Source organism: Populus nigra, chromosome 1, assembly GCF_951802175.1.
Source record: "Populus nigra chromosome 1, ddPopNigr1.1, whole genome shotgun sequence".
NCBI classification, from domain to species: Eukaryota; Viridiplantae; Streptophyta; class Magnoliopsida; order Malpighiales; family Salicaceae; genus Populus; species Populus nigra.
In genome coordinates, this window is record NC_084852.1 from 18,723,709 (window position 1) to 18,734,834 (window position 11,126).

At 38.7% G+C, this 11,126-nt stretch overlaps 1 pseudogene; it reads right to left on the minus strand.

The window, feature by feature from the left end:
- Positions 1 to 401: 401 nt before the first annotated feature.
- On the minus strand, positions 402 to 7,213 carry LOC133700435 (legumin B-like; annotated as a pseudogene).
- Between the last annotated feature and the right edge of the window lie 3,913 nt (positions 7,214 to 11,126).

An 11,126-nucleotide genomic window follows, 5' to 3' on the forward strand; every position in this document is an offset into this window, starting at 1 on the left:
ATTTGAAATATCTACTTGTTTTTCCTCAATTATATACATTTTTTCAATTAAAAGATCATAATGTAGTTTGGCATTTTGGAAGTCGTATAACCGTGTTATGAATTTATGTTATTATAGCCTTTTCCTGGTAGTTACCATGTCAACAATACTATAGCTATTTGGTCGTAATCAAAGCTAGAAAGACTTCATTTTCTTCGCTGTCACAAATGGAACGGCCTGCTGAAAAAATTAAAAACAAAAGAAAACTTCTTATTAACCGCGTAATGCATTCATAGTACAAGGATCAAACTAGTCCTCATGCCCACTAAGACTTATTCTTAAGCTAATGATTCATGCATTCATAGTTACATACATACAGCCTCTAGCTTTATTTATTGGTTCTCTATAGCATAGTGCTAGCTTTAATCCCTTCCAAATTGTGATTGCTGGGAAGAACTAAAAACACTAACTTCCTCCCTATTGTTCTTAAGCCTCCTAGCATCTTCCCTTGAGATCTGGAATGCATTTGCAAGCACATCCTCAGGAATGGAACGGATGACAGAGATACGTCCTGCCAATTAACTGATTTGTGCGTTGTCATTAGTCTTGAATGATACCCACTCCAGTCCTTGGCTTCCTGCCTTCTTGACTGCTGCAAAGTTTTGTGGTGCTGTTATTACTTGACCCTCTCGAACTTGTCCATCAAATACTGCTTGCCCGTTGTCTCCAACAATCTATATCCTTCCACTTCCTCTAGTAATATAGCATATGCTGTGAGCATTGATGTTCCAATTTGGTGACATCAAAGCATTCTACACATGTTCATATTCAATGTAGATTATCATCAAAACTGCTAGAAAAGTGTGTATGATATACGAGGAATTGCTTTTCTTATGAATGTTGTATGTACATTCTTACAGGGTAAAGGACGCCTCTCTGAGCACTAAGCTGGAGATAGCGAAGGATGGGGAGATTGAGGCTGTTGACAGTAGTGAGGCGTCCAGCATGAGGATTAAAGACATCAGCACGTTCTGGATTATTGATGTTGTGCTTCAACCTGGCATTGCAGAATGTTTCCTCTAGACCATTGCCCCTACCACCTGGTCTCCTTTGGTGTTCTCGTTCTCGTTCTTCCTCCTCTCGACTTTGTTGTGGACTTAGTACCTGAAGTTCATGCTGAACTCGGACAATGATGCCTCTGTTATCATTTTCATTCTTCATCCTTCTTGCTAGTTTGGTGTCAACGTTGAAAGCTTCTGCGAGTAATCGCTCATCGAAGCCACCGAAGATGTTGCGATATCTTTCCTGCTTGTGTCTTCGACTTTCGCCTTCATGTTGGCCACTCTGGTATGAGCTTCTTTGGCTTTGTAGTTCTTGTTGTGGGTTGCCAGCCAAGAAGAATTTCTGAAATGGCAGGTCAATGTTTGATTTTGAAGTAATTCTGGTTTACTTATTATATGACATCACCAGCATGAATTTTTGTGATTCTTACCCTGAAATCCTGATCAAGCTGGTTGGCAGCATTGCTAGTGTCAAGAAGTTGGACAAGAACAAGAGGAGAATCACCATTGTTGTAAAACCAATCAGCTACTCCTGAAGGCAAGGCAACAACATCACCCTCTCTAACTTGTCTAACCTTCTGATGATGGTCTTGGGAGCTTTCTCTTCGATCTCTAGAATTCTGTCTTGATGATTGGAATGTCTCTGGACAACCTGGGATTACAGCTCCATGAAAGTCTGATGCAGAACGCTTGGCAGGGGAGATTGAAGAGCAAATTGATAGGTGCAGAGGTCCTGAATATTAAACGTTGAAGTTTTAAATAGCATTCAATAGCTATAATTAATCATGCATGTTACAATTAGAATAAATACACAATGTAAGCCTTGTTTTACGGGACAATTTTGACATTCCAAATTTGAATACAGTTTTGAGATTTATCTCATTTTCTGGTGGAATCCAGACGGATTCTTGAGGGTGAACGTGAGGATCCCTCTGTTATTTTCTTGCTGCGTCAATTGGTATCAGAGCAGGTTTGCCTTGGCTCGATGGCGAATGACCTAAACAATGATCTACCCCTTCCTGGTGGGGAACCAGTTTCCAGGAGAGAGTTTGACACGCTTGCTACAAGCGTTGAAGAGATTCGACAACTGCTGCTCCACATGGGAAACATCAACAACAACAATGAACAAGATAACCAACGTGGTGGTGGCAGAGGCAACCGCGAAGGTCGTCGTCAACGGGAGGAGATTGAATCGGATTCTGAGGAGGAGATAGAACGTCCCAGGAACGCATTTGGTGCCAATCTACATAATCGACAACCCATTGAGGATTATCGGATGAAGGCCGACATCCCTTATTTTAATGGTCATCTATCCATTGAAGGATTTTTAGATTGGCTTGTGGAGGTAGAGAGATTTTTTTGAGATTATGTCAATACCAGAGGAGAGGATGACTAAGATAGCGGCATTTCGTTTGAAAGGGAGTGCAGCTGTATGGTGGGATAATTTGCAGAAGACACGACAGAGGCAGGCCAAACAACCGGTCAGGACATGGCGTAGGATGAGACAATTGATGATGGATCGTTTTCTTCCAGTAGATTATGAGCAACATCTATATCGCCTCTATCATAATTGTGTCCAGGGAAGCAGAACCGTAGAAGATTATACTGATGAATTTCTACGGTTGGCAGAGAGAAATTCATTGAATGAGACTTAGGGGCAGACGGTATCAAGATATGTCAATGGATTGACGACATCAATCCAGGATCGAATCGGGTTACAAGTTTTCTGGGACGTCCATGAGGCTCAAAATATGGCTATGAAGGCGCAACATTTAGAGGAAGAACTGAAGGAACGTGAACTGAAGGGAAAGAAAACAAACTATGGCAACAACAATAATTACTCGAGGAAGGCAGCAGATCCTTATGTTCCTAACAGGGAGAAGAAAGAGATCCAGCCGATGCAAAGAAATAATTATAAAGGGCAGAATTACAGAGGAGAGAGCAGCCAGAACAATGACATCAATCAGAGTCGAAATCAGAGACCAAACCATGGCCCATACACTAGAGCAACTGGTGATGTTTGCTACAGGTGTTTCCAGCCTGGCCACCGATCAAATACTTGCCCGAAGCGGAAGCAAGCAAACCTTGTAGAAGAAATCGACAAAGCTGATGATAATAGTGGAAATTATGATGATGATTATGATGGGGCTGAGTTTGCATATGAAGATAATAATGAGGTTGTAAATTTGATGATGACCCGTACTGCTCTGGAAGAAGACGAAGTGCTCAGCATGGTGCTACAACGAGCTCTCCTTTCACCTAAACAAGAAGGGCAGAGTAATCACGTATTTCGTTCTTTGTGTTCTGTTGACAACAAGGTGTGCACACTAATTATAGATGGTGGCAGCTGTGAGAATTTTGTGTCACAAAAGCTGGTTGATCATTTAAAACTCCCAACAGAGAAGCATAAAAATCCTTATATGCTAGGGTGGGTGAAGAGAGGACCATCAGTAAAGGTGACAGAAGCATGCAGGGTTCCTCTTTCTATTGGTAAGCATTACAAACATGAAATTTGGTGTGATGTTATTGAAATGGATGCCAGTCATGTATTACTAGGAAGGCCTTGGCAGTTTGATGTTAATGCTACCCACAAAGGGCGTGATAATGTGTTTATCTTTGAGTGGGGTTCTCGTAAAATTGCACTTGCTCCTGTTGACCCATCTGGAAAGTTAGAAAAACCGCAAGCTGGGAGTTCAAATTTTCTAGCTATCTCCAGGAGTAGTCGCGAGTTTGAAGACAGTATTAAAGAAGTTGGATTTATGTATCCAATTGTTCTTAAGGGGCTTATGGTGACAGATGCTGTTTCGAGTCACATTCCAGACGAGGTGCAAGGAATTTTGAGCGAGTATGAAGATTTGATTTCTGAAGAGTTACCAGCACAACTTCCTCCTATGCGAGATATCCAACATCAGATTGATCTAGTCCCTGGAGCAAGCCTACCTAATCTTCCCCATTACCGGATGAGCCCGAAGGAAAATGTGATTTTGAAGGAGAAGATTGAAGAGCTGCTGAAACAAGGATTTATTCGTGAGAGCATGAGTCCTTGTGCAGTTCCTGTCTTGCTAGTGCCAAAGAAGGATAACACCTGGCGAATGTGTGTTGATAGTAGAGCTATTAATAAAATCACTATCAAATACAGATTTCCAATTCCGCGATTGGAGGATATGTTGGATGTCCTTGAGGGTTCCAAGGTGTTTTCAAAGATTGATTTGTGCAGTGGCTATCACCAGATTCAAATTAAACCGGGGGATGAATGGAAGACGGCATTTAAGAGCAAGGAGGGTCTTTATGAATGGTTGGTGATGCCATTCGGATTATCAAATGCACCAAGCACTTTCATGCGACTCATGAACCAGGTTTTGCGTCCTTTTACTAGGTCATTTGTAGTTGTATATTTTGATGATATCCTTATTTTCAGTAAAAGCAAAGAAGAACATTTGGTGCAATTAAGACAGATTCTGGATGTTTTGGAAGAGAATAAGCTTTATATTTATTTGAAGAAGTGCACTTTCCTTACAAACAAACTGCTATTTTTGGGGTATATTGTTAGTGAAGATGGAATTCATGTGGATCAGGACAAAGTACGGACAATCAGAGAATGGCCAACTCCAAAGACTGTAAGTGAGTTACGTAGTTTCCATGGTCTTGCTACTTTTTACAGGCGTTTTGTACGGAATTTTAGTACCCTTGCAGCCCCTATGACCGAATGTCTCAAGCAAGGAAAGTTTCGTTGGGGTGAAGCACAAGATCAAAGTTTTGCACTGATTAAAGAGAAGCTTAACACGGCACCAGTTTTGGCCCTTCCCAACTTCTAAAAGATATTCGAAGTCGAATGTGATGCAAGTGGATTGGGGGTGGGAGCTGTGTTGTCTCAAGAAAAAAAACCAGTAGCATTTTTCAGTGAAAAATTAAGTGAAGCCCGTAAAAAATGGAGTACTTATGATCAAGAATTTTATGCAGTTGTTCGTACCTTGAAGCAATGGGAGCATTATTTGGTGCAACGAGAATTTGTTCTCTACACTGATCATGAAGCCTTAAAATTTATCAATAGCCAGAAGAGTGTGAGTAAGATGCATGTCAGGTGGGCCACTTTTCTTCAGAAGTTTCCTTTTGTGATTAAGCATAAATCTGGATCTCTCAATCGTGTTGCTGATGCTTTAAGTCGGAGAGCAAATTTGTTGATTACTTTAGCACAAGAGATTGTGGGATTCGAATTTCTGAAGGAGTTATACGAAGCTGATTTCGGTTTCAAAGACATTTGGGTGAAGTGTGTTCAAAGTCAACCTGTTTTAGACTACCACTTGAGAGAAGGATATTTGTTTAAAGGCAACAGGTTATGCATCCCCAGCTCATCCTTACGAGAGAAGCTTATTCGAGATATTCATGGGGGTGGTTTAAGCGGGCACCTGGGAAGAGACAAGACCATTACAGGAGTTGAGGAACATTATTTTTGGCCTCAGTTGAAGAAAGATGTTGGAAAAATTGTGAGAAACTGTTATGTTTGTCAGGTGTCGAAGGGACAATCTCAAAATACTGGATTTTATATGCCTTTACCGGTTCCTAGCGATATTTGGCAAGACTTGTCCATGGATTTTGTGTTGGGGCTTCCTCGAACCCAAAGTGGGGTTGATTCCGTGTTTGTTGTGGTCGACAGGTTCTCTAAAATGGCACATTTTATAGCTTGCCGAAAGACTTCTGACGCTACTCATATAGCCAAACTATTTTTCAAGGAGGTGGTGCGTTTGCATGGTGTACCCAAAACTATTACATCTGATCGTGACACCAAATTTCTAAGTCATTTCTGGATTACTCTATGGAAGCTCTTCGGTACTACCTTGAAGCGAAGCAGTACAGCACATCCACAAACAGATGGCCAGACAGAGGTGACTAATAGAACGCTTGGCAACATGGTTCGAAGTGTTTGCACTGATAAGTCAAAGAAGTGGGATAATGCCTTGCCGCAAGTGGAGTTTGCTTACAATAATGCAGTTCATAGTGCCACAGGAAAGTCTCCTTTCTCTTTGGTATATACTTCAGTTCCTAACCATGTCGTTGACTTAGTAAAACTTCCAAAAGCTCATGGAGTTAGCATAAGTGCTCAACATATGGCTAAAGATGTTATTGAGGTTAAAGAAGAAGTGCGAGATAAGCTGGAGAAAACCAATGCTAAGTACAAGGCTGCTGCAGACAAGCATAGGCGAGCTAAAGTTTTCAATGAAGGAGATTATGTGATGGTTTTTCTCAGAAAGGAGCGATTTCCTGTTGGAACCTACAGCAAGCTGAAGCCACGCAAGTATGGGCCTTACAAGATTTTAAGGAAGATCAATGATAATGCCTATATCATTGACCTGCCTGCATCTATGGGAATTTCAAGTACTTTTAATGTTGCCGATTTGTATGAGTATCATGAAGATGAAGCTCTTTATTCTGAAGATAACTCAGAGGCGAGTTCTTTCAAAGAAGAGGAGTCTGATGCAGAACGCTTGGCAGGGGAGATTGAAGAGCAAATTGATAGGTGCAGAGGTCCTGAATATTAAACGTTAAAGTTTTAAATAGCATTCAATAGCTATAATTAATCATGCATGTTACAATTAGAATAAATACACAATGTAAGCCTTGTTTTACGGGACAATTTTGACATTCCAAATTTGAATACAGTTTTGAGATTTATCTCATTTTCTGGTGGAATCCAGACGGATTCTTGAGGGTGAACGTGAGGATCCCTCTGTTATTTTCTTGCTGCGTCAAAGCCCCTACCTACAATGAGACCAAAAAGAAGATTAACAAGTTTATATATGAAATGTTATTATCATTGAAAGAGAAGAAATAATTGATTGGATGCCTTGGTCTACATATATGAGCTTAGGTGTGTTAGAGTATGCAGGCAACAAGAGGCCTCGCTGGTTAATCGTATGGCGGATAACTACAACACCAGCACATTGAAATTGCTGGTCATTCTCGTCCCAAATTTCTGTGACACCAGCCTCGGATCTGAACTTGCGAGCAGGCTCGAGGGCATTGATCCTATGAAATTGGCATTCGTTCTGCTGAGAGCGTCGTTGTCCCTGTTGTTGCTGACCATGTTGCGAGTTCACCTGCTCTATTTGTGCAAAGCAACAATTGAAGAGAACCAGAAAGCAAAAGATAAGAGAAAACAAAGAAGAAGAACCCATGCTTATCGTAGTTATTGTATAGTGGTGTGGAGTGACAAGGTGAAGTGGGCTGGTATTTATATGCAAAATTGTTGGTTTAGCATTTGGGACGTGGAAACTGTTAGAGAATAATATAAATCATATCCTGGGATCTCACCTAACAGCTTAAGCTATTGGGTTGAGATGGTTCCTTGACATGGTATCAGAGCCTTGATGACCAAGTGGTCACGAGTTCGAATCTCACTATCCTCATTTATTTGATAAAAATTAAACACAAGGTAATGTGGGCATGTGCAAGTTTCAAGCCCAAAGGGCTTTCACTTGAGGGGGTGTGTTAGAGAATAATATAAATCATATCCTGGAACCTCACCTAACAGCTTAAGCTATTGGATTGAGATGGTTCCTTGACAGAAACTCGATCGGTTTGCTGAGTTCTTATTTTTGCATGTAAATTTGTCCTTTCTTTTGCATGTCTGCTATGCTGTTTCTTGCTTACACATATTTTCTTCATGGGTACGTGTTAGAGAAAGTGATGGTGTACGAAGATCTTTGTTTTTTATGGTGTGCATCTAGTTCAACGAGGCTTGAGGGCTTGAAAGGATGTACAAGAACTGTTTTATGGACTTGTTCTGTTCCTGGTTTATTCAATTAATGTTTGTTTGAGCTTCTACTCTGTAGATGTGTGTCCATATTTGTTACCGTACACTTGCCTTCAACAATGTAGTCAAGGTCTCACTAGAATTTAATTATTCATCTAAAATTATGAGTTTTCATTTAAAACCTTCACTTGAAAGGTTGTTTCTAATATTATTACAAGTCAACAATAACTTTGTAATCAGATATGAGTTATTTCAGGAATATATTGAATTGAGAGCTTTTAGACTCCTTAATTGTTTTTCCATTTCTGTATCTCTTTGGTTCTTCTAGAAAGTGCTGAGTAGTAGTGATACTTGGTGGATTTCATAGGATATGAAAATTCTATGTTTTCTAACCTTTATACCCTTGAATGGCCTCTCTAACACTCCAAGCACTTTATGCATCTAATGAAACATATATTTAAATCTTTTATTGGAAACTTTGTTGTTATTTACTTTGATGACATCTTGATATATAGAAAAAAATCAGGAGCATTTAGAGCATCTATACCAGATTTCCAGAGTGGTGAGTGGCAATGACTCTTGATGGATTCCATAGGATGTGAAAGTTCTATCTTTTATGGTTTTTACACCATAACAGTATCAGAACATTTATTACTCCATTGATGAAAAGGGTGCCTCAAATGCATGTAAAATTTCTCTTCCCTTGGCTTGTAATTTTGTTTGAAGCTAGCTAGTTTTTCATATGATTCTTAATTAATTATTTAATTGAAAGTTCAAGGTTAAAAGTTTAAGTTATTAGATAAAAAAAATTATTAATTAAAATGTAAGATGATAAAATTTAAATTCATGATCATTTAATAAAAAAATCTTTAATTAATTTTATATTTGTTACACCTCAGTAGACATCATGTTGGGGATTAAAATATATATTATGGAAAATTGAAGTTTCTATCTAGTAATTAATTAGAGGAAACTAGAGATCTTAAAATGTGCACCGGTTTTAGAGATATAGGGAAGGGGTTATTTATGCTTAAGAAAAGAAAAACGTCATCCTGACAATATCTTTTCTTATGAAAAGTTATCTTTATAATGTATTTTCTTCTAAATTTATCCTTTTGATTGCCCTTAATTATTCTCATTGTTTTTAGTTTTTTTATTTTTAATTAATTGTTTTATGAAAAATTTATCGTTGATTTTTAGACATGTTAAAAAATGATATAAATCTTTAAAAATAAGAGGCTCGTAAAAGGTGTTAACGTTAAGTGCTAAAAAAAGATTTTTGTTAAAATTGCTAAAAATAGACAACATGTATTTTCTTCCTTGATTAACTAATTACTTCGCATCCATATTTTTTTGAAGGTTAGACCTTGTTGGGATTACCTTGGCCAAATGTTTCCACTTCTTTATTTTAAATTTATTCAAATCCATGTACTTGTTAATTAAAAGTAGGTCATACCATGCTTTTAGAAAAATCATGGATCAAAATTTGCTCATCATGAATAACTCTAGCCATTTTAATGTAGTATACTTTAAGATGGGTTGAGCTCTTGTATACTTGACAAATTCACATACTCTGAATCTTCTAGAACTATTAACATCTGGTTCTTAGCATATATCTTTAGCTAAAAATTGATTAGATAAGTCCTCATCCTTAATGGATTGATGCTCACTTATGGTTATGATGAATACATCGTCTTTCAAGTTGCAGAGGTGCTATCAGACGAGTATTCACAAGGTGTTTGTAAATGTTGATGATAGGAACTAGAAAAGGAGATGATTATTCATGGTGTTTTCTTTTATGTCTTGGATTTTAAGTGCTTTGGAAAGTATGATATAGGCTGAAATGAGGGTGGAAGTGTTTGGGCCATTTAGATTTTAAAAGTTTTTTTTATAGATTTTGAGGCATGATTGGTTGAGATTTTAACAATCTTAGGGTGCTAGAAGCAAAAAATGAAAGACCTTGATAAACTTGATAAGCATTTGAAATTCCTTTTTTAATGAGGGTAACATTCCCCTGTAGGTAATTCTTCCATAATACATGAGGAAGAATGGAACGGCGAGCATCCCACTAACGTACGTCCACCACATGGTTTTACGGAAAAGAAAGGCCAAAATTAAACCCATTACCTTTTCTAGTAGTCTGCAGCCGGCAATGGCTGGCCAAGATGACGACTTCTCATGCTCCATGGATTTTGGCATTCGTCAAGGTTGTTGAAGTTTTTAATCTTGTGTTTGATTGTGTTTATTTGATGATTTGTAGGTTGATTGTTGATTTGGGTAGTAGGAGAAAAAGGTTTGCACAGAAGGTTGAAGAATGGAGAGAGTTGCAGAAAAAGGTAATTCTTGTATATATTTTCCACACCTAACATGCTTGACAAAATGCCCCTTATAAACTGATTTGGGGAGAACACACGTATTGTGTGATCTTTTACAGCCTTTAACAGCTAGGCCTACAGAAAAGCATTTAATTACCTTTTCTTTTCTTAGTTAGTTACAAATAACTGAAATGCAACTAACTAATCATTACATAACAACTTTCTTCAGCTTCTTCTTTTCCTCCTTCTTTACTGTCAACTTTTCCCTTCAATCTTCTGCATTTGCTTATTTGTAAATCCAGCTCAGCAACTTAATTACCAACAGCCTCTCCTAAGTTGCTGACTGGTTTAACCCCAAGAGTCAGTCTTAGATAGTTGAATCTGTCTTTAGGTAGAGCCTTGGTGAATATATCAGCCAACTGGTCCTCACCCCTACAGAATTGCATGTTGATCAACCCTTCTTTCAAAGATTCCCTGATAAAGTGATATCTTCTATTTATGTGTCTTGTTTTCTGATGGAAAACAGGATTTTTGGCCATCGATATTGCTGACATGTTGTCACAATATAATGGAGTTGCCTTAGCCTGCATCTCTCCAAAATCTTCAAGCACAAACCTAAGCCAAATGGCTTGTGCCGTGGCTTCAGAAGCTGAGACATACTCAGCTTCTGCTGTTGACAGAGCCACTGTGCTCTGTTTTACAGAAGCCCAAGAGAACACACCACTTCCAAAGCTAAAAGCATAGCCTGAGGTACTCCTGCTATCATCCTCACTGCCCCCCCAATCAGCATCACAATAACCGATTAGAGTAGCTGATTTGCCTCTTGTGTACTCAATCCCATAGTCTAGGGTACCTTGAACATATCTCAATACCCTTCTAGCAATCCCCATATGTTTCTTTGTAGGGCAACTCATGAATCTTGATAGTAAGCTTGCTGAATACATTAGGTCTGGCCTTGTTGCTGTCAAATACAGCAAGCTTCCCACTATCCTTCTATACAACCCTTCATCTGCAGGTTCA